This window comes from Ictidomys tridecemlineatus, unplaced genomic scaffold (assembly GCF_052094955.1).
Source record: "Ictidomys tridecemlineatus isolate mIctTri1 unplaced genomic scaffold, mIctTri1.hap1 Scaffold_42, whole genome shotgun sequence".
In the NCBI taxonomy this organism is placed as follows: domain Eukaryota; kingdom Metazoa; phylum Chordata; class Mammalia; order Rodentia; family Sciuridae; genus Ictidomys; species Ictidomys tridecemlineatus.
This window is the reverse complement of record NW_027522720.1, coordinates 2,476,612-2,501,735: the sequence shown is the minus strand read 5'-3', so window position 1 is coordinate 2,501,735 and position 25,124 is coordinate 2,476,612. Positions and strand designations below refer to the sequence as shown.

Below are 25,124 nucleotides of genomic sequence, written 5' to 3'. Positions count from 1 at the left end.
TAAGTTCAGTTTCCTGATACTTTGGAATGAGAATCATAAGAAATAAGGCTGGACTAGTGTGACTTAAGGTTATCACTTTCTTTAGGAATATAAAACACAATATCAGAGTAGATTTAAGCCGCTGTTTTAATTTAAAGTGGCTATCTACTTCAGTGACAAGAAAAATCTATTTGTGAACTTAGTATTTAAATAGTTTTTGAATTTTGTTTCCCCAAAGCACATACATTATATGGTCAGATGGAAAAACATTTATATAATGAGAAATTGTTAGATATCATACATACACAGTTGCCTAAAATTTATTTTCAAATATATTGCTGAATTGCTGTTAGTGATAGCAGTATTTTAAAGTTCTTTTTGTAGAAAACATTTTTCTTTTTTGCACTTTACAAATCGGTCCCCTCACATGGTTGATTATAAATCTTGTTTTTCATTTTTTCCTCATATTAATTCATATGAACTACTCTTTATAAAGATGAATTTTAGTTTTTAAAACATTCTTCAATCATTAATAGGAAGAAGAAAATAATCTCATTTCCCAATTCACAAATTCTTTATGATATAATTTTACATTCACATGAAAATATCATTCTGTCCTTCATTGCTAAAGACATATGTACTCTCTGACTTCAGCAAATTTAGAGAAAGTATTGTTTCCTTTTTTTAGGAGGTCTCTAGTTTAAAGCTTCAGGGGAAGGTGTATTGTTACACCTCCTAAACCTTTTAGGCACATTCTTCACTTCTCTGTGCTTTACTTCCTTTATTTGTGCCATGTTTATGATAAAAAGGCTTATCTTACAGGGATGTAATAAAGATTAATAAGATAATACATGAGAGAACATGGACAGAGAAATACAAAATAGTAATCTTTCTTTGGTTTAATATCTAATTTTTAAGTGTTTATAAAATATGTCATTTATTTTAGTAAATTCTGCCAGGTTTTTTTTTGGGGGGGTACTTCCCATGTGTAGGAACTCTAGTAAAAATCAATAGAAAAACTATATTTTAAGGTGTTTACATTTTAATGAAGAACACTGAATTACAATATAAGTGGTTAATACAAGTAATATTATGAGACCACCATGGTAGATCTCACTAAATCTGCATAGAGCAATCAGATAAAAATTCATGTGAATTTGTTGGATGAATAATGATTTACCTAGTTAAGTGTGTTTGACCTTAGTTATTTGAATAAGTCATGAAAGATAAATACTGAAGAACTATTTATATTGCAAATTGAAATGGGAGAATGTAGTAAAATTCTGACTAGATCTTATAATGGGGAAAAATATCCTAAAAATGTTACTGGGAATACTGACAGAACTGGAATATGAAATGTAGATTAGGTAATAGATTTTATCAATATCTAATTTCCTGAAATGTATCACTGTACTGAGCTTCTGCAAAAAAAAAGATAAAAGAAAGTAAGGAAGGAAGAAAAGAAAGAAAGAAAATACTTATTCTAAAATATACCACTGAAATATTAAAGGAGTCAATATCAAATATCAAATATTTGAAAATTTGTGATACATTTGATTTTTTCATGTATTCCAAAAATGATCTCAAAAGCAATCAGAAATATTTCCTGTTCTTCTCCAAGGAACTGGAAAGTGTCAAAAACTACTCTTAAAAGGAGTAAAATGGTGCACAAGAATGATGAAGTTTGTGGCAAAATGTTAAAAACAAATTACTGACCAAATATATAGGAGTTTATGTGTTATTTATGCAACTTTTCTGTGAATGTGCTGTCGCTTCAAAAGAAAAAAAATAGAGAAAAGGCTTACTTGGAATACAAGTTCATTAAGAGCCATTGTAAATATCCTAAAGGCTAAGTTCATTGGGTATTTAGCAAAGCCAACACTTAGAAAGCATCTGGAGCCCATGAAAGAGTATGATTAATTTGTAAGTGGAGGCTCGGCCTCGCTCAGTGGCGCCATGAGAGGAAAAGTTTGCAGGAGCGCTGCGGGGCCTCGCGCGACCTGACGCCCGCTCCCTCTGCGGCGCCTGGTCATGCCCAGGCCAGAGCGCCCGGCGGCGTCCTGGCCCCGAGCCTCCTCCTCCGACCCCAAGGGTCGCCTGGGGGAAACACCTTGGGGTTCCTCAGGCGGGTGGAGGAGCAAGGGTCCCAGGAAGACCCACGGTTAGTGCGGAGGGTCGGGGCGCGTGGCGGGGCGCTCCGGAGGGCAGGCCCCGCGTGGCCCTGGCCCCCGCCCCCCGCGCCCTCACCCCCCCCCCCCGCGCCCTCACCCCCCCTCCGCGCGGCCCTCGCCCCTCCCCCGCCCCCCCCGCCCCCCCCCCGCGCGGCCCTCGGCCCCCCCCCCCGCGGCCCTCGCCCCCCCCCGCTCCCCCCGCCCCTCCCCCGCGGCCCCCGCCCCCCCCCCCCCCGCGGGCGCCCCGCTACCCCCATTGCGCAGGCCCGGCCGCCCCAGCGCGCATGCCCTGGGCTCGGGAGCGCTGCTGGCCCCCAGCCGCCCCTGTGATCCTGTTGGCTGCTGTCAGGTCCCAGCCGCCACTGGCTGCACCGCTTGGACCTCTTGCGGCCGGGCGGTGAGTTTCCTGCGTGAGCAGCGGCGGGGGCGTTCTCCCGCGCAGGGGCGGGCGACGTTCCGCGCCCCCACTTTGCTGCGACCTTTGCGGGCTCGCCGGCGGGTGCGGGCGGTAAGCGTCTGCGCGGGGCGGAGGGACGCCGTGCTGCGGGAGGGAGAGCTCCGTGTCAATTTTTTTCTGGCACCAACCGCGGCCGGAGTCTGTGGCGCGTGGGCGGTGAGCGCGGGGACCCCAGCGTGGCAGAGCCATGGATGGACCGGATCGGGGCCTTGGACTCTGCAAAAAGCTGCGGTCACAGTCGCAGCGAGACCGGGAGATGCGCTCCCGGGTCCGTCTGGGGGTTGGCTCGTCGGGCGGTGGGGCCGGCTGGACTCCGGCGCCCTCGCTGGCTTTGTCGTCGGGCTCCTAGGAGGAAGACAATGGGAAGCCCCTGTCCTCCGCCTGGTCCTGCCCAGACCCCCGCGGAGGAAGCGGAGCGAGTCCACCTTGGCCAAAGAGGACATCATCAATGGGTTTGCCAGGACCAGCTTTGTCCCTTTTGAAGGGCTGGAGGTAAGCGCCCCCTCCCCCACGTCTGCCTTTACGCACAAAAATTGGAAAAAAATGGTTTCTGTGTTCCTTCCAGAAACAGCACTGTTACTTGCACTTGGCTTCTGCTCCTAACTTTGCTACTCTGTATGTATTTAACCCTAAGCAAACTTCATAATCTTTTGTACCTCATTTTATTTTATTTTTTTTTAAAGAGAGAGTGAGAGAGGGGGACAGAGAGAGAGAGAGAATTTTAACATTTATTTATTTTTTTCTTAGTTCTTGGCGGACACAACATCTTTGTTGGTATGTGGTGCTGCTGAGGATCGAACCCCGGGCCGCACGCATGCTAGGCGAGCGCGCTACCGCTTGAGCCACATCCCCAGCCCCTGTACCTCATTTTAAAGGTGTTGAATGTATAGATTGCTACTACACCTTCCAGCAGTGGAAGTATGTGATTTTACAGATGACTGAATGCTCTGAATAAGATTAAGAAAGCTTTTTTTTTTTTTTTTTTACAGTGTCTACAGGTCAATCCAAAGTGCTGTAAGTGTCCTCAGCTCTTAGGTTGTTTGGTATCATTGAAAACTATAGTATGGAGTTGTTTTTTAAAATAGGCTCAAATTTTCACTTGTCTTAGTGTTTCACTTTGACTTGTAGTGATACCTACTTAGAACTTTAGGGAAGATGGGTTAACTAGTGCAGAGGATGACAAGATGTCTGGAAAAATCATTATTTGAAATACTCTCCAGATAAATAAATAAATATTCTCCCAGTATTAGGGATTGAACTTAAGGGTGCTCTTCACTGAGCTACATCCCCAGCCCTTGTAAGAATTGCTTTATTTTGAGGCATGGTCTTGCTACATTGCCCAAGTTGGCCTTGAATTTGTGATCCTCCTGCCTCAGCCTCCTCCATAGCTAGGATTGCAGGCATGTGCCACCATGCTTGGCACTCTGGTTATATTATTTATTGTGCTGCCATATGAATTTTCCACCTGTTCTTCTAACTAAACTTAATTGTGTGTATGTTTATATATTTATCTATTAGGGGATTCTATCTTAAAATGAAATAGCGGCATAAAAAGGAAAAACCACAAGTATTACAGAAAGTCTTTAAATAGATATTGGTTTTAGTTTTACCATGTATAACCTGTGTATCTTTGTGCAATTTATTCAAATCTCTGATCACCTGGCTCCTTGGATGTGAATTCGAGTGATAACATTGCTTATATTTCTTTATATCTATAGAGTAAATTCTGGCATTACTCAAATAAGAAGGGCTTAGAATTATAACTGTTGATAACTCCTTCAAAAAGATGTTCCAAGAAGTAAAATGGGCCTATGAAAAATTCTTTAAACATAAAGTTCTATCCACCTGTTCATCATTATTAATTGTTACTATTGTTAGGCTTTTCATGTAGAATGCATGCTACTTAATTAATATTTGGATTATCAGATATGAGTTTTAATTTGTGGAATATAGTTTTTCTTTAATGCTATCAAGACATATTGCATTAATATTTATTGGTACTATCTTTCCCTTCCTAGAGAAGTCCCTACATTATCATGATTTATTTAATTTATTGAACATTTATTTTAAATAAACATTTAAGAATGTATATTTGCTATGCTCTGCTTTAGCTATATCAAATTTTGACACACAGTGCTTTGTTTTCAATGTCATTGAAATTACATTGTGATTTGCTATAAAACCCTTGTTTTTTGTAAAAGAATGCTTTTGAAATTTATTCCTGTCCTAATTTTTTTTAATTTGCAATTGGTTTGTTGACAAAACCAGGTCATTTGTTTTATAGTTTGTCTTACTCAAAATTTTGGTAATGTATCCTTGTCACATGTTTCTTTGTCCCCTCTATTTCCTGAAATTTGACTATTAAATCTAGAGCCTTAATCAGGTTTTAGTGACACATCTCTGGCAAGAATATAGTAGCCAGGCATGGTGTAACTTGCCTGTAGTTTCAGCTATGCTGGACGCTGAGGTACGAGGATTGGTTGAGCCCAGGAGTCAGCCTGTACAACACAGGGAGACTCTGCCTCCAAAAAAATAGAGAAAAGAAAGAAAACTTCATAGGTATTATTTTTGTGTTACCATTAACTGACAGTAACATGTTATCATCTTTTCTAATGTTAGCCATCAACAATTATTGTCTGCATCTTAAACAGTAATTGATAAAGGACAAGAGTGTATGTAAACATTACTTTTAACTGTTTGTTGAGATATTTCTATAAAACAAACGCACTCATATCAGCAATTTGACTCCCCAGATCAAATTCAGTCAGAAGAGGTCATATGAAAATGGGATAATTTCTTTCTCTTTACTGGATGTTTTTTTTTTTAAATAATGGACTTGTTCTCTAGCATGAACATGATGAAGCGTTCTTTTCTTAGTATCATTATGAAAGCACAGAATGAAACTTATGTGATTGTTTCAATTATGGAATCATGACACCAAATTTGTTCAGATTTTTGCATTAGAAACCATCCTGAGTCCTTCTAACATAAACTCCAATATATTTTCATAGTTTTCTTAATTGTTTCAAGATCATCTTGTGCATTTTTATTACTATTATTATTATCAATATATATTATAAAAGTATTGGGTTTTACTCTGACATTTCCATATATACATGTATCATATTTTGATCATGTCTACCCTCCATTCTACTTTCTCTTGCTCTTTGCCCACCCCCCAGTATCCTTCCCCCTTCCCAATAATTTTTTTTCTACTTCAATTCATCTCCTTCCCACTTTTTACCCTTTGAAAAAACACTAAGGAATGGTCTATTTGGATTTTTTTTTTTTGTGGTGGTGGTGGGGAGGGGGGAACTAGGGATTGAAGCCAGGGGTACTTAGCCATTGACATCCCCTATTTATTTTTACTTTGAGACAGGGTCTCACTCAGTTGATAGGGCCTTGCTTAGTTGCTGAGGCTGGCCTTGAACTTTTGGTGCTCCTACTTCAGCCTCCCAAACTGCTGGGATTACAGGTATGCACCACTATGCCCAGCTCTAGTTGGATTTTATGGTAAATCTATTTTTAGTTTTTTGAAGAATCTGTAAACGGTTTTCCATACCAGCTATACTAATTTACATTTTCATCAACAGTTTATACAGATTCATATTTTTTCCACATTTCAACTAGCATTTGTTATTTTATTTTTTGCTTTTGCTTTGGTTTGTTTATTTATATGACAAGAGCCATTCTGAATAGGGTGACAGGAATCTCCATGTAGTTTTTTGTGATTTATTAAGGCTAAAGATATTATTTTTACATATATTTGTTGTCTTGTATTTGTATTCTTTTGAGAAATGTCTGTTCAGATCATTGGTCCAGTTACTGATTGGAATATTTGTTCTTTCTGAAGATTAATTCTCTGTCAGATGAATAGCTGGCAAAGATTTTTCCCCATTCTATAGATTTTCTCTTCACTCTCTTGGTGGTTTCCTTTGCTGTGCAGCAGAGTTTTGATTTATTGTAATCCTATTTGTCAATTGTTGCTTTTGTTTCCTGAGATATCAAAGTACTATTCAGGAAATCATTGCATGTTCCAGTATTTTGAAGTGTTTCCTATATGTTTTCTTCCAGTAGTTTCAAAGTCTTAAATTAAGATTTTGATCCATTTTGAGTTGATTTTTCTTCAGGGTGATTGAAATCTAGTTTCAGTCATCTGCATGTGGATATCCAGTTGTCTTAGTACCATTTGTTGAAAAGGCTTTTCTCCAGTATATGACTTTTGGAACTTTATTGAGGTCAGCTGTCTGAAGATACATGGGTTTATTTCTGGGTCCTCAATTCATTTATATATATATATATATATATATATATATATATATATATATATATATAGAGAGAGAGAGAGAGAGAGAGAGAGAGAGATTGTAATGAAAATTGTATTATCTGTAAATAGGGAGATATATCTTATTTATGTTTATATTCTTTTTTAATATTTATTTTTTTAGTTGTAGTTTTACATAATACCTTTATTTTAATGTGGTAGTGAGGATCAAACCCAGGGCCTCACATTTGTGCTAGGCAAGTACTTTGCTGCTAAGCCATAACTCCAGCCCCTTTATATTCTTTTTTTTTGTATCCATGGATATCTGTTTTTATGTCTATACCAGGTTTTTTTTAATTAAATAGCTCTGTAGTATACTTTATTTATTTGCTTGTTTAGTCATTTGTTTATTTAATTTTAGCATTACAATTCTTAATACACCTTTATACCATAATTTATCATATTTTTGATTGTATATAAGGTATGTTGACACCAAATTCACATCTCATATTTTGTATACTGATGAGGGTCTCTATAGTATATTTTAAAATAAAGGATTACAATGCCTACATCCTTAGTCCTTTTGCTCAGAATGATTTTGATTATTTGTGGTCTTTGTTCATTCCAGATGAATTTTAGGATTTTTTTTCTATTTCTGTGAAGAACTGTGAAAGATGTCATTGGTATTTTGATTGTGATTGCATTGAATCCATAGATCACTTTCAGTACTATGGCTGTCTTAACAATATTAATTCTTCCAATCCATGAACATGGAGGATCTTTACATCTTCTACTCTCTAATCTCTTTCTTCACTACTTTCCAATTTTCACTGTAGTAATCTTTCGACTCCTTGTTCAAGAAACACTGATTTCTTTCTCAGTCCATTCATTACTGATATATAGAAAAGCTATTGATTTTTGTATATTGATATTGTATCCCTACTACTTTGCTGAATTTATTTATCAGTTTTGAGTCCTTTGGTGGAATCTTCAGGATTTTCTCAGAATATAATTGTATTATCTGCAAATAGAGATAATTCAACTTCCTCCTCTCATATTTATGTCACTTTAAATATTTTTCTTACCTAATTGCTCTGGCTAAAATTTCAAGCAATGTACTGAATGAAAAGGTTGAGAATAGATACTCTATTTCCTGATTTTAGAGGAAATGCTTTCAGTTTTTCCCCATTCAGAATGATGATGGATATAGTTTTATCATATATAGCTTTTATCATAATAAGGTATCTTCTTTCTATATCTAATTATTCAGAACTTAATCATGAAGGACTGTTGAATTTTACCAAGGACTTTTTCTGCATCTATTGAGATGATCATGTGATGTTTATTCTTGATTCTATTTATGTGCTGTATGCTGTATTACATTTATTGATTCATATATATTGAGCCATCATTGCATCCTAGGAATGAAACCAACTTGATCATGATATATGCTCTTTTTAATGGGCTGTTGAATTCCATTTGAAAGTATTTTATTGAGGATATATATTATCTATGTTCATCAGGGACATTGGTCTATAGTTTTTTGTTGTTGTTGTTGTATCCTCATCAAGTTTTGGTAACTGGGTGATATATTGCAGAATGAGTTTGAAAGGGTTTCTTTCCATTTTAATTCATGGAATAGTTTGAGGAGCATTGGTGGTCGTTCTTTAAAAATCTGGTAAAAATTCATCAATGAATCTGTCTGGTTCTTAAACTTTTTTGTTGGGAAACTATTTATTACTGCTTCAATCTCATTGCTTATTATTGATCTATTTAGATTTTTTAATGTCCTATTGGTTCGATTATGGTAGGTCATCTGGGCCCAGAAATTTGTTAATTTTTTCTAGAATTTCCAGTGTATTGGTATATAGTTTTACTCAATATTGCTAATGATCCTATGAATTTCAGTGATATGTGTCATATTATCCTTTTTTCATCTCTTTATTTGTTTGGTTTTTTTTTTTTGGTTTTTTAGTAGCTAAGTATTTCTCAATTTTGTTTATCTTTTCAAAGAACCACCTTTTAGTTTAATTGATCCTTTCTATTCTTGTATAAAATAAGTGGTTTTTATTTTGAAATTGCATATAGACACTGTCTTTTTCTTATAAGACTGCAAGTGCTCCTGCAACCCCTCTAATAAATAAGCACCACCCAACTTTTTTGAGGTCCAATGCTATTTCCAAACCACATGTTTCAAACATCCTGCCATCGGATGCACCCAAGAGGAGGTGTGCTCCACTGCCTCCAATGGCAGCATCTCAGAGTGCCCCTCAGGATCTTACAAACATACAGGAGAGGCCAGCTTCTTGTGTGCTGAAATCCACAAGTGTGGAGGAGACTGATAAGGTGGGTAGATTTGTTTTGTTTTACAGGATGAGACAAGGTTACGTAACTTAGACCCCCAAGAAAGTTAGTAACAGTTATTAATAAGTACTTAACTAAAATTGGTACTGGGAAAAGATTATATGTAGTTTGATGCAATGAAGAATAAGTTGCTATTTTAAGGAGCTTTTTTTTTTCAAGCAAATAGCTGGTCTATAAACATTAAGTCTTACTTAATGCATATATTACAGATGAAAATACTTATTTTCAAATGAAAATGTTTTTAAACAACAGTCTTTGTGCTAATTCATGGGCTTCTAATTTGTATGTCTTCTTTACCTAATTTTGAGATTCTGCAGAGGAAATACTGGTGTGTACCTAAAATCAATACTCTATTTTTTAAAATGAGCCTTTTAATAGAACATATTGTGATTACCTTTATGTGTTCTTATGTTCAAAGCATTGTTCTATGTGTACCTTTTCCTTTAAATTTTATTTTTATTCTTTTTCTTTATTGTCTTATTTTTACTCCCCCAATTATTATTGGTTCCCTTTAATCCTAAATTTGGGAATCTATTAGCAAACAGCTTTTTATGACTAAGCAATCTGAACATTCTTGCTTTATTCATGTGGAAGGTAGATGATTTTTCAAGTAAATGTGATTGAACATAAGATGATGTATTATGTTGCTTGTAATCACACAATGATTTTAATGACTTTGAGAGCAATTTTTATTTTGAAGTATTCAATACAACAGGTGGTCTTCTCATATATGGTTGAAGGATTTTATTTCCTCCTCAGAAATTTAGTAAATTCTAGCCTCAAGAAATGAACTCTTCCCATCACCTAATATGCATTTGGGTACTTTCTTAATTTAAAAAAAAAACCCAGCAACTTGATTATAGTTTTTTTTTTGTAAACTATCATGTGTGTCTTTAGAACATAGCAATTTGAATAGAAACACATCTTTAAAGAAATGCTTAATGAAGTTGTTACTTAGAAAATCAACTCTCTTATTTCTATTAAGACGTCTAATTTAATGTTTGTGGTGTAAAATCTCATAAATCAAGAATTTTTTTCTGTGATGGAGTCATTTTTCTGACAAACTTTTCCAGAGTTACTGCTTGGTAGTTGAGTGAAGCTTTGCAAAAAAGGTGATCATTGAGTTCAGTCTTGAAATGAGTGTGGGAGTCCATCGGTCAGGTGGAGGACCCTGTCCAGAGATTCAGTTCCTGAATACAATAGCTTGCCTGGGTGTGTGCAAGGATCAGATTGAACCAGCAAGGAAATCTAGAACCAAGTTAGGGTCAGAGACTTCATTTTGTGCTTGTAGCTTCTTTGCATTTCTTCATAGCAAAAGCATTTTCAGGGTTTTTTTATACTTGTATTTACCCTAAAATTACATCCTAAGTGTGTAAGTTATTATACTCTCAAGTAGTTACCAAAGCATCTTTTTCTGTATATAGAAATCATCATAGCCCCTGCTTATAAATCTTTCTTCTGGATTTCCTCATTTAATCCATTCCAGTGAAGTTCCTTTGTACTTGGATCCCCAGGAGGTCTAGGTTGTCTCTTAAAATTCTGGACTGTGCTACCAGTGACCTTACTGAAAGCTATTTCTTTTGATTCTCGCCCTCTGCTCTATGACCACTTGGTGCCCTCTGTTAAGTAATCTTTTTTTAGTATGTTGCCTTTGGCAAACTACACATCTTTATACAATTTTTGATTATTTTTTCTTTTGATCTGGACATCTGGATAGTTCTTTGGTGTATTGTTCAGCAGAACCCAGAATTTTATTTGTTTTTCCCTAGAGAAGCTGAAGAACCATTTTTTATTTATTCATTACAAAAGTGCATGTATGCACACACGTGAATTCTTGGTTTGCCTAGGCATCTTAGTGCCTTTTCCTTACATTCCTGGCCATATTTGATGTGAATAGTCACCCTTTGGTCCTGATTTTTTATCTTCTGCTGCATCTCACTGTGTACCTCCGTACCTTGCACAGATCCAGGAGGAGTCAGTTTTTGTTGTTGTTGTTTTTTTTTAGATGGGGATTGAACCAGTGATGCTTTATCACTGAGCAACATCAAAAGGTCTTTTATTTTTAATTTTGAGACAGAGTCTCGCTAAGTTGTTGAGGCTGGCTTTGGACTTGCAGTCTTCCTGCCTGAGTCCCTGGGATTACAGGTGTATACCATGGTACCCTGCTAGGAACCAACTTCTTATACTTTAACCACATCCCATTTTTATTTTCCTTGTTGTCACTCTTTTACCCATTGTCTGAATTGGAGATACCTGAATTCATGATTCACTATGTTCACTCTACTCTTTAAGAGGCAGCACATCTGTTCTTTTGTTAAATCCATGGGCTGATAATTTTCACTATGTGATTTTAATAGTGTCCCCCTAGGTCCAGGTCTTAAATAAATGAAGTCATATTTAAACTAGTGTTTTGTGGATGTACTTATGGGTGTAGAGATGAGAGCATCTTAATTTTAAGTTAGACCCAAATCCACAGGTGAGTATGCCAATGATGAGTCCACAGAGAGGGCACATAAGGTGAAGACAAAGCAAAGGTGATGTCATGCTGCTGCATGCAGCTAAGGAGCACCAGCAGCCAGCAGAAGCCATGGGATCATGGCCTTTCCAACTCCTTGATTTCCTTGATTTCAGATTTCTGGCCTTAGAAACCATGAAAGAAGAACTTTGGGTTGATCTAAGCTACTCAGTCATGGTAATTTGTTATAGCAGTTATAGGAAACCAATATATCAGTAACTCCAATTGTAACTCCAATCCTGGTATTCTTCTGGTTGTACCTTGACCTCACTGTTACTTAGTGACTCATTACACGAATAAATCAACATATTTAAAACCAAAATCATTTTTTCCCTCCTAGACTGAAAAGCTAAAGATCATTTTTTAGTTTTTTCCTTATTCTTTCACATCTACTTAGAAACCAATTCTTCACATAGTCACCCTTCATAATGTCCTCCATTTCCTTTGCTGAAGTAATTCCTAGGAAAATACAGGCAGAGTAAGGTGAGAAATAGTATTGAACTTATCCTCAGGATGCTCTAAATGGAGCAAGCTGCCACATTTCTATTTGTTAATTATCATTTCCCAGTTCAGAAACCTCAGTTTGCTGTGATTGATTTTCTGGGTCTCAAGTTTCTTTACAGACTGATCATAACTTTTAAACTTTTAATCCTCATCATTTTCAGGATGCTTTTAACTCTGACCACAAGATTTGACTTACTATCTCTCATGTGAAATCCTGCTTCCTTTCCTTTCATAATTGAATGGCCCGATTGCAGGTACAAAAGTGCATGTATGCACACACATGAATTCTTGGTTGCCTAGGCATCTCAGTGTCTTTTCCTTACATTCATTCCTACTATCCCATTCAGTGGATCCTGTTTTTTTTTTTTTTTAACTTAATGAAGAATTTTTTTTTCAGATTTTATCATAGAATACTTTTTACTTTCTCTTAACATGTCTCCCTGTGCCTTTTTATTTTTTTATGTATATGTTTAGGTAGCATGTTCATATATTACATAATGCTAAAGATAAAAAGGGGAATACAGTGAGAATCATCATTTTCTGCTTTGTCCTCAACTAAATTCTTCTGCCCAAGGCAACCAATATTGACAGTTCAAGTCCCTTTCAAGAGCTAATGAATGTATGCAAATTCAAGTCAATACTCATACTACCTATTGTTCTTTTCCCTTGGTCATGTGCTACCTATACCATGTTATTCCTCACTTTTGGTACTTAATGATTCATTTTGGATATCCTTATTAGAACATAGAGGGCTTCCCTTGTTTAAAGATTGAATAATATTACATTGATGGATATAACAGGATTTACTTACCCTGTCATCTAAAGATAAATATTAGGGTTAAATTGTTATTGTTTAAAGCGTAAAGCTCTGTTAAATTTTCCTTTTGTCCTCTTCCAGCTATAGGGCAGGAATTGTATTCTCCAGCAAAATCCTAAAACACTGTAGGTATTCAAGAGAATTGGTGGTATAGTACAGAGAATTGACAAACATTAATAAGTAGAGCTTCCACATATCCAAGTATATTATATACAATGAGAATTTGTCATATCACAAAATTTTAGTATTTATTTCAGTTTTGTATTTGTTGAATTTTCTGAAACACTTGGGTAACATAGGTTGCTTATATTTAGTTTTATGGTAACTGGACCACGTGGCTTTTAGAAATGTTTTCTTAGGCTTTTATAGAAAATCCAGAATTTTGACAACCTTATATTTTAAAATCAAGGATGAACACCTAAAACATTATATTATATATTACACTGTGCATATAAATATAATTAACCATTGGATTGACATTACTTATATACAGACATTCAGAAAATTCAGCAAAGCATATCAATTACTTAGTTTACTGATTACTTGCTGAGGCTGGTCTTGAACTTGCAATTCTCCTGCCTCAGCCCCCTGAGTTACTAGGATTACAGATGCCACCACTCCTGGCTGAACTTTGAATTTTAACAAGTCACTATTTTATGTGATTGAAAGTACAGGCATGTTGGGGAAAATGTAACTGGAAGAAAAAATATTTGTACAAATCTGTTCTTAAGTATGCAGAGAATTTTAGATACACTTATGTCCTATGATTTTCATTGTCTGTGATGCAAAATAAGCTACAAGGGTGCACTGTTTAACAGAAGTACAGTGTTGCAATCTTTTCCATTTTTTTTCTTCCAAACTATACTAAAGCAGAAAGCAAATATTGGAAATATTTATGTGATATTAGAAATACAAATGCTTACTTTGTATGAGTAAAGTGACAGAAAATAAGTAAGAGAGATAAATACCAGTAATGTCTGACAGTGATTTATAATTAGCAGTTTTATCCATTTTGAGCTTTGAGTTCATTTTAGTGTTCTTTTAAAGTCACTAATACTATGTTTCCCACAATCAAGGCTTACCAATAAGTTAGTTCAACTGTATCTTGAAAAAAATTGTCAAACATATCTCTTATATATTTTTTTGGCTGCCCGTATTTAATAATTTGCCTAATTCCTCTAAGACATTTCTCAATATCGACAAATTAAGATATTTGGATTGTGTTTTTAGAAATTATACTGAAATTATTCACATTACAGGCTGTTGATTTTCTGAGCTGATTTTGGAAACTGATTGTGCAGTTTCCAAAAAGAATTCATAAAAGTTTAAAATTAGTAAAATAGTCTAAATTTTTCTTGGAATAGGTCTGTACCTAAAATTTTCCCCATTTAAGACTGTATTTTATAGAATATATATTTCACTGTCAATTTCATGTCCTTAAATTTTTCTGTACTTTTTTCCCATTATTTCAGGCTTCATGTCATTTTCCCTATAAAGGTGGAGATATTCCTATCTACAAAAATGTTCATTTGAAAAGAAAAACTTTCCAATTAGAATTTTTCTGGCAGTTTTTAATGGAACTTTTGGGGCATTTTGTGCTTCTAATGATTCAAAATGTCAATTCTGTGACAAAATATAAAATATTTGACTCATTCTCTTATTTATGCAAACCATATCCCATGCATTAGTATAGAAAATATATACAGTTGTATATAGTAAGACCAACATGTGTGAAACAGGAAGTCAGAAATGCAGTGACTTGACTTAAATTGAAAGTGACTTATAATTCTGGAACTAAAACTAAGTTCAGAAATCTAGTTTCTGCACTGTATGTGCAGAAACTAGATTTATTACATTAGAAGAAGAGGTAAAAAAGTTGAATTTGTGGATAATCTTGACTCAGAATTCATAGAACCTTTGGGAGAATTTTTCATTTGACATATTTGGTGTGTCTTTGCGGCTTAGAGCTATGTGTACACAACACCCACCAGCTTTTCCACTGACCACTAACATGATATGCCATTTTCTTGGGATATTGAGTTGTGACTGAAAACACAGTCAGAATAATCTCTAGTGGATATTTCATTTTGTCTCCTTTTGCATTCTGCTACAAACACTCAAAGATTGAGCAATTGAGACTTTTGACATCTAGTATTATGCAAGTGAAATTTAATACCTAGAGTATTCATTTTTAATAAGTAACTTAATTTTTTCAAAATATGTGCTGTCTTCATCTTTTACTCACTTTTATATCAATGGCTTACAAGCAGATGATGTATCTGCTTGTATGAGTAGGTATATATTTGTTTTCATTTTACTTAATTGATTTTAATCCTACTTTTCAACAGAGTAATTAAGGTTGTACTCTTCTATATATAAAGTTTGTATTTGTAGTCTTTAAGAAATATACTGTTTTTTAATCCAGATCATCGGGTAACATTTTATTTTCCCCTCCACTCTCCTCTTATCATATGGAAAGTGGACCACACACATCATTCTACAATTGCCTAGGAACAGTGGTTACCATGGCATTTGCAGTTTGATACATCAAATACAGCTGTCTGTACTTCCAAAAATATGACTGGTTTCAGTAGAGAAATGCACTGGCACAATATATTTAATCTTTCCCAGATATAAAGCATATTTTGTTATTGTGGTTTTCATAAGGTTCATTTCAAGGGTCAGAATAACAAAAGCAATGGTGAATGCTTATATTATTGACTATTAATATTACATATCAAGTTTAAAGAATATTACCCAGTTAATGTCCACAATAACCCTCTGTATCACTACTTTTTAGTTTTCTGCCCAGTTTACTTCTGACCGAAATGTAAAAAAAAAAACTATGCTTATTATAAATTTAAATTTTAGATAAAAATATTATTCAAAGAACAATGGGTTGTGGGATTAATGTGGATTTCTCTTCCTTATCTATTAATATGCAAAAAAGTTGTTTCTCTCTAAAATTGCACAAGATATTCATAAAACCATATTGAAAACCATCAGTGTTAGGAGGCTTTCTTGACCAATCCTTATGGTTCAAAGTTCGCTTAGCCTGTCTGCCATGGGAGAGATTCACCTTTCAGTGGTAATTGGTTTGTGATAACAGAGGCCAGGGCAGAGAGAAGTGGGCATCTTTCCTAGAATGATGGTGATAAGCTTATAGAGGTGGGGCACTGTCTGGAATGAAGCCAGCTATACATCTTTGGTGCATTTTTTGGAATCAACTGAATTGGCCCCAGTTTGTTTACCTGTTGGTGTTGCATATTCCCCTACCCTGTCCCTAGAAAGACTTCTGCTAAAATGATAACAGAAGACTAGAGTTAACACCATTCCCTATCTTTAAGCTTGATCATGGGTTCTGCGCTCTTCTGGTTCATCCTGTCTTTTCCCCACAAGATATACTATTGAGAGAGGCCCTCATCTTTGGTCTTTAACAAAATGTAATAAGCAAAGGTTTCTCAATAACAAGAATTGGTTGTATGCTATCACACAAAATTGTAGGGCTTATGAAATGAAAGTGCATGTTGTTCAAGAGAAGTGTAAAAACATTTTCAGGTCATAACACAAGTTGAAAAATTTGTAATTTATTTCTTCTTTGCATAGAGAAGGGCTGGAAAAAAGAAGTATATTGTGGCAGAACAGGAATTGTCGTGGTTTGGAGTATGGTTACATTCTATTCTTGGGCCTATGATTTTTTTTTTTGTCCTTGTCATTTTCTTTTCCATCATCATCTTCATTGAATTTCTCTGTGGCTTGGTTTTCTTCTCTGTAGAATAAGGTTTTGTAACTGTGTTCATCAAAGTGTCTTCCAGCTCTAGTATTGTAAAATTATTTTGATCCTTTTATTGTCTTTTAAAATTGGATGAAAGGGCTTTGTTGTGGGAAGCTTTGATCAGTGGTAATGAGATGGTGATGCCTACTTCAACTCTGTGAGGATTTATGAAACCTAAACTACAGAAACAACTTAAGACATTGAATAATGGACATCTTTCTCCCTGGACTCCTGAAGGACCACGTGGGTATCACTAAAAAGTGCTCAAAGACTTAGTTTCATGAAGATGTGTTCAAGTTAATGAAGTTGCTTAGATATTCAAGTTAATGAACTTTAATATTTCATACTATCTCATAGTATTTACAAGGAATATATAGCTGGCAAAGAATAATGTTGATCTGTACCTTAAAATATATATATATATAATTTATAATAATTTTACAGGATTTCTTAGGTTCTCTCTATTTACCCCGATCCTCCCCACATGTGAAAATAATATTGTAAACAGATAATAAAAAAACTCCTAATAGATACATTAAATAACATTATTAAAATTAGGCTACTGTTTATATGCCTTAATTGATTTTTTTCTTTTTGTGTTCTTTTCTAGAATGCATTGATTCCAGTGACCCACATCTTATGATTCACCTAATGATTAATAAGTGACCTAGTAACTAGTGCAAAGCTAGTCCTCAGCTAGTCATCAGTCTTTTGAACATTATTTAATTCTGTTTTCAACTTTTATTTAGTTTCATTTGAACCAGTGAATTTTGATTTGGATGAGAATTGTGGGACATTAACGATCTGGCCTGGTTTTCAACCTGACGTTGCCCTTTTTGCTAGAGGATTCTGTTTTTTCCTTGTAGTGTTTCCCTTTTCACAGAGCACACGGTTTGGTGATGTGTGTTTCTATTACAGGTGCAGTGGTCACTAATGGCAGACAGACTTATCAGTAGCTTTAACTAAATTAAATAATTGAATATCTCTAATGATTAACCATAACAGTTTCTCCTGGTAAATAGAAACCTATTTTCTCATATTGTAAACCCTTTAGACTTAAAATAATTAAATTTTAACCACTGTTAAATATATATGTATGTATGTATGTGTGTATATATATATATATATATATATATATATATATATATATATACACACACATATATAATTTGACCAAAGGAAATGTATCCTGGTTATAAAAGGTAAACATTTATAAATTATTCTTTAATTAATTCTTCATGTAAACTTCACCTGTTAGATTGTTCAGATTTATATACTCTAATGCATATTCACGTACTCATCCCCAGCATTTAACAAACTAGTGTTAATTATTTAACTTTTATTAAAGTCCTTCATGGTATGATGAAATAACTTGAGGTGATTAAAGGTGGAGAATTTTAGAACAGCGAATTCGGCTTATGCAGCAGACTAAGCACAGGTTCCTGAATATTGAACACTGTTGGGTTTTAAAGTTGATCATAACTGAGATTGATTCCAATAGGACCCCCAATTTCACTTTCACCAAAGAGAAAGGCAGTCATAAATATTTCCTTTTTTAAATATCCATACTTTTCACTTTAACCTTAATAACTATCATGTTTTTATTTTGTTTACGGAATACATTCACATGTCATGTAATAACAGCTGATAAATATGGAACATGTACTGTGTACTAGGCACCATTTTATATATGCTGAGATCATTTAAGGATCACAGCACCTTTTAACATAGATATGGTTACTTTTTATAGATGAGGAGACTGAAGGTCACAGAGACAGTAAATGACACATTTCTTGGTTCTCCCCCTAGTGTTGACCCCATAGTCCATTTTGGGGATCACCATTATGGTGAGCTATCTTCCAACATAAAAAAAAAAAAAAACTTCTATGAACCTCCCTCTGGTTCACACTAGGTGATTGAATTCTGATCAGTGCAAAAGTACAGTTACTTGGAGACTATTGGAAGCACATCCTGAAGGACACAGGAGAATATATTCTAAATGGAAACTTGTGTATTACTTAAAGAACTGTCGTAATTTAGGAAGTCTACTTTCTTGGCTACAATCTAACCAAGAAGTACTAAAGGGTTTTAATGTAAATACTCCATTTTTCCTGCAGACTTTCACCCAAGAAGAGGATATGTTCAGTAGATACAGACCATCTTTTCCTCAAGACCAAGTACTCCTCCAGGTTTTCTTAGTAGTGATATTTTAGTCAACCTCAAAAAACTTCAAATTTGACTTTTAGTAACTTTGTTTGGCTGTTACCTTGGCTGACTGAAGCTCTTTTCTGAGAGTCTCTTTTTATAAAAACAACTAACCTCTTCTGTATCCCATAGGACGACTGAAAATATAAAGCTATTTTTAAATGCTATTACTGGTGTTACATCTCAAAATTTACATTTCTATTATTAATCTTGTGTTGATTAACTAATCTCACAATTCTTATTAATTCAGAACTCCTGCTTTTGGATCATCTTATACTAATTGTTACATTTATATTTTGTCTCTTTATTTAGCAAGTTTTCACTATTAATTATAAGATGGAATCTAGTTATGACAGGCACAAGTTCTACCTCATATCAATTAGTAAGAATCATGTCTCTCCTAATGTCCTTGTTCTGAGGGTCTGTGGTTCAAACTGCAACTCTAGAAATGTACGCCAATTTATACCAGTGTTTTGTAGAATGACTATAACATATATGCTTCCCAAGGTATCCATAGCTTTGCATTCCCTCAATTGTCTTCATAAATGCTATTTATTTATTCTGACAAGTTTTAAATTCCTTGTTCATAGAAATATACATATTCTGTACAAAAATGCTAGCTTATTTTAGGATCTCTAGACTGATAAATATATGAATATGTGGGTATTCTGTATTTGAGTTATGGATATGTTTACATGAATTTGTGAGTATAAAAATTCCTCTATTTTTAAAATTTCTATGCTGTCTGCTTTACTGTATTATGAAAGTCTTTAGCTCTTAAACACTATTGTCTGTGAAGTTCATATCATGACTGCTTTTAGCATGTAATAGGTGAGATTCATAAGTGACAGTGATTGAGAATATGGCCTAAGGTGGAAGTATTTTTATTATATACCTCATGAAAGCAATCAGTCAAAACATGAGAAAGATGAAACTAAGGAGGAAGATCAAAGATGTCATTCCTTGGTGTGCTTTTACTGCATTGTTACTAATAAACCAGGTCTGCAGTGATAGTGATGCTTGAATAAGGCTAAACTGAAGTCAGTTTCTCAAGAAATAACATCTTTAGATTTTTAGAGAAATATTTTAAAATGTTCTTTTAGCATTTAACCACTCCTTGAGTTTCTCTGAATTTGCTAATACTATGAGAGATCAAGTGAAAGTTTCAGACCACAGAGGCATTATAATCTACTCAAATCAGTATTTACTGCTAATTCCTCACTATGTTCTATATCATCTCTTTATTACTGAGGATCCTTCTCTTGAATTATTTTAGAGGTCTGTTGGGGATCCATCCCATGACCTCCCAGTGGGGGATGATCACGATAGTTAATTAGAATTGACTTTAGTGGTTCAGAATCAAAATATGAGTTTGAGTGGCAGGTTTTCTTTTCTTGCTAGATTATTAGAGGTTTGAGTTCTGAAAGAAGGAACAGCGTAATATGATGGCAAGGGCTAGCTATAACTATATATCAACTGATATGGTAGAAGTTTAATATTTGGGGGGATGATGAGATCACCAGCCACCTTATCTCTCCTTCCTTAAGAGGAATTATGAATGAGGGGTTTGTATAGTATAGAATCTGCCATGTAGGCTTGTGTTTCTGTCTCTGTAGTGATCCATCGTTGTCTTTAGTATCTCACACAGTTGGCAATGATGATAGTTTTTAAATCATTTTTTTTCTTTTGGGGCAGGTTTTTTTCCTCTGGCAGAAGTATTAGAAAGTTATGAAATAGTAAATTCGTCACTTTTTTCTGGATGTGTAGCAAAGCACAAAGACAGGGAACTTCTTATGTATTGGACTATTTTGCTTGGATGTACATACATGGTCCTGTAAGAGTGGAATGACCCAAATTTACACAAACATCTAGTCCACGTTTATCAAGACTTCTTACCCATGAAGAAGAAAATACAGAATTCATTTTCCACTCACTTAAATATTTATTGAGAAACTTCTGTATGCCAAACAATTGTTCCAGAATTACAGCAATGAGCAAAATAGAAAAACAAGTTCCTGCCCTTATAGCCAATTTCAGTGGAAGCAGATAATAAACCAGTAAATAAGCCAAAAGCTGTTAAAGGCTTATAGTAAAAAAGTAAAGCTTGGAAATGGGATAGAAAATTTTGGAGTCAGGGAGGAAGGCATTGAAAGGTGACATGTGAGAAATAACCAGAAGGAAATGAGGGAGAGAAACATTAAGCTATCAGAAGGAAGAATGTTCTAGGTATAGGAACAGCCAGGGTAGCCATCCCAGGAACTCTCCAGGCACCATGAGAGGCAGCAAAAAAGCCATTGTGACTGGAGTGAGCTATTCTGTCCTTGCAGATGGTCAGAGACATATAGGAACCAGGACATCAATTAAAAGGACTTAGATTTTCTGTGCCAATTGGGAAAATACTAGAAGGTTTTGAACAAAACATCCTAAAGTAACTTACACACTTTAACAGGATCTTTTCTTCCTGCTATGTTGAGGAAAGACAGTAGACATTCAGTGTACAAGCAGAGCCCTGTTAGAGTGTTGTCAATGATTCAGACTCTATGGTAGAAGTCAAGCTGATGCTCAGTGTCTTTTAAGGGAGGAGCCAACAGGGTAGATTTGTTATGGATGATGAGAGAGGAAATGACAGCAAATAGAAAAATGACTTGCTCTTTGCTGAGATAAAGACCATGAGAAGTACAGGGTTTGGGTAGAAGGAAGAAAAGGAATGACTGCTAAGATTTCAGGTTTAGACGTGCTAAGTTGAAGTGGCCTTGCCGTGGAGACCAAAACAGGTCATCAGATGGAGTAGACATGAGTTTACAATCATCAGCATGTATATAAAACTTACAGGTAACAAATCATCAAGAAAGTGTGAGTATAGATATTAACAAGAATATGGCCAGAGTTCTGGTGACACCAATGTTGGTCAGAAGATGAAAACTAATGCACCAAAAAAGCAGAGCAACCAGAGTATGGATCTGTTGAGAGTGAGAAATGTGGTGTTCTGGGTAAGAAAAAGCACTGCAGAAGGGAGGTCATGTGTGTTTATTGCTGCTAACAGGTCCAAAAAAAAAGAGTTCTGAGAGAAATGACCACTGATTTATTTGTGGTCAAGGTCATTGGTGATTTTGATAGGAAAAGTGTTAATGGGTCAAGGGTTGGTAAAAATTTAATTGGGAAACTCAAGTGGGAAAAGAGAAATTGCAGAAATAAAGTATGAACAATTCTAAGTTTTGTTATAAGTCAAAGAGCAAAGATGGTGTGGCAGTTGGCCAGGAGGCATCAATCTGCCTGAGGAGGCAGGATAGTCCTAGGTTCTGCAGACATTCACCTGCCAGGAATGTGAACAGTAGCCACTTGTAGTCTGTGACCTCAAGGACCTTATCTTGGGCAAATATAAATTCTTGAAACATTTTCCACTGATACACTGGTGCTAAAAAGAGATAGATTAACTAAGACAGCTATTAGTGTACCAGTACTCTTCTCCTTTTAAAACCTTACTTTACATTCAATAATTTCTCTGATTCTTCTGTAAAAGTTAGTTTTTAACTGTATTTCTCAAAAGCCTTTTAAATTTCAATTTGTTATTTTCATATTTGTCCCCTGTCCTAGTCTAAGTTAATTGGGGAGGGATATATTTTATTTTTCCTTATATTTTACCTTACTTCTGCACAGATTTTCTTTGTTCCAAAACTATTTTTTTTAATAAATTACTATTGTGCTTCATTTTGGTAGATGATGGATTTGTTTTAAAGATCAGTGTCTTCATAAGGTTTGCAATTAATTTCTATTCATAGGATTGTGTTTGGTGGTTTTGTTTTTTACAGAGGCCCTGTGAAGCAAGCATAGTGAGAACAGGCTCACTGCGGCTCAGTAGCTCCTCCATTGGGGAACTTCATCTTTGAGGAGAACAAAGTGAAAAGCACCTTCCCCACCCTCCAAAGCAGCTCAGCATTCAAGTGATGGAAATGGCCAAGTGACTGGTAATGTTACTTTTCCACATTAACACTTTCATTTGTATTATGTTCTGCTTAATACAAACAGAAATGATATGTTTGTCTTTTTATTAAATAATGATATTTAGGATTTATAAATAGTCCCTGATTATTCTCACTTGACTACTTTCTATGAATCTGCAACACAAAATAAAATGACAAAATTATATGGCTTCATTATCCGAAAATGAGCAGATTGTAATTTGTAAACTTATTTAGAAAACATTGCCACTCCAGGATTGACTTATATAGTGAGAGAAATGAATCTAAGTGGAATTTTGTCATTTCACAGTTGGGTAGTAAAATGACTTTTAGCAAGGTCAAGGCTCAATTCTTTCTGGATTATATATAAAAAAGCTACAGTGAAGCTGTAAAGGTGCTTTATGTATGAGGCTTGTTTATAAATTGTGTTGTTCCTTTCAGCCCTGCAGTTAGTAGATGGGATTCCTCCAGACAGTGCTTTGGAAACAAGCTCTCCTGAGGGGCCATCCAGCCCAGGTATGACACCTTGACTCCACTCTGTGTCAGTACTGAAAAAGAATTTCCATGACAGTTGAGGAATAGATTTAATTAGAATGCTCTATGAAAGAGATCAGATTCTTTGACCTCATTTCCCAAATTTATTTCATGAAATGAATTCTCCTTCCCTTACTCCCCCCAGGAGTAGGGATTAGAGTCTAAAACTGGCACAAAATCAACATTTCAGTTCTGGAATTATACCTGGAGGACTTTCCCTGTTTGGTCTCTTGTTTTTCCTTATTCAATGTCAGGTTGACATTTGTTAACCTCCTTCCCAAGAGTACTGACACATCATAGTTAGAAACGTTTAGTATGTTTTGGGAAAAAAATTTACATTAAAATATAAGCATAGTTTTTTAAGCAATGCTTCTAGGTATAGATTCAATGACCAGGTATCCTACTGTCATGGTAAAAATTTGTTACCCTGAAAATACTTTCTATTATATAACTTGCATTATCAGTTCTCCTCAAATAAGTAACTGAACTAAATTTTATTAAAAGCATGTGCACTATGATAAAATTTTATGTGCATTTTGACTTATATGTTCAATTATCAATATTAAATTTGCATATATACTGGTATATATTGTTTATAGGATATATTCTTCATCCCCATGTTTACCAAATTTGTAATCACATGACTCACATTTTACTTATGCCTGTATCAACATGTGGTTTTATATATGCTTTCATACATAATTTCACAGTATATTCTTATGAATATTGATATTTCCCAATTCACATATTCATTCTTACACTAAAACCCTAACACAATCCAAAATTTTATATTGACCTTTATGTTACTTCTATAAGAAAGGCAAATTTTACTTCAATCCTTGTACACCAATAAGAATTTTAAAGTGTATTTTGACTTTTATTTTCAATGATCAATATTAAATTCACATACATATCACTGTATATAATTTATAGGGTATATCCTTGAAACTCCCTATTTACAAAATGTCTCATCATATGATTCATATAACAGTCTCCCTAATGTCATACCATGCATGTTTTTTATGTATTTTTAACATATTTTCACACATTCATCTTATGAATACAGATATTTCCCAGTATACATGTCCATTCTTTAACCCTAATCCTAACTCAAACCAAATTTTTTATTATCTTTACATTACCTTTCTATCTAAATCCAGTTTGACTTGAATCCATGTTTTCCAATAAATTTTAAATTGTATTTTGACTTCTATTTTAATTGTTTAATGATAAATATGCATCTATACTAATATATGTAATTTATAGGTTATATCCTCACCTCCACTTATATACAACATGTATAATCACATTACTCATATTGTATTCTTCTCTGTGTTATAACATGTATATTTATATATGTTTCAGTACATTTTTAATGTAAATACTTAGGACTGTTCATATTTTCACATACACATGTTAATCTTTAACCCTACCACTAACTCAAACCAAAATTTCATATTAACCCTAACCTTACCTCTACATATTAACCAATTTTACATAAATCCATGTGATCAGGTGTATATGTACCTGTGAGTGCTAGCTGTGCTTACTGGTTCAGATATGTACGTGTGTGTATGTAT

General features: G+C 35.0%; 1 protein-coding gene across 5 annotated transcripts in view; it reads left to right on the top strand.

Annotated features, from left to right (window-relative positions):
• The first annotated feature begins 2,421 nt into the window (after window positions 1–2,421).
• Window positions 2,422–25,124, top strand: part of LOC144373507 (uncharacterized) — a 59,285-nt gene continuing 36,582 nt past the window's right edge. For 2 of the 5 annotated variants that reach the window (XM_078036560.1, XM_078036559.1), the window contains exons 1-3: window positions 2,446–3,099; window positions 22,861–23,016; window positions 23,452–23,526. The gene's annotated coding sequence lies outside the window, so the exon portion shown is untranslated. Of the gene's footprint in view, window positions 3,100–18,957; window positions 19,036–22,860; window positions 23,017–23,451; window positions 23,527–25,124 lie in introns of those variants that run through there. The other 3 variants (XM_078036558.1, XM_078036562.1, XM_078036557.1) reach the window with 3 other exon arrangements.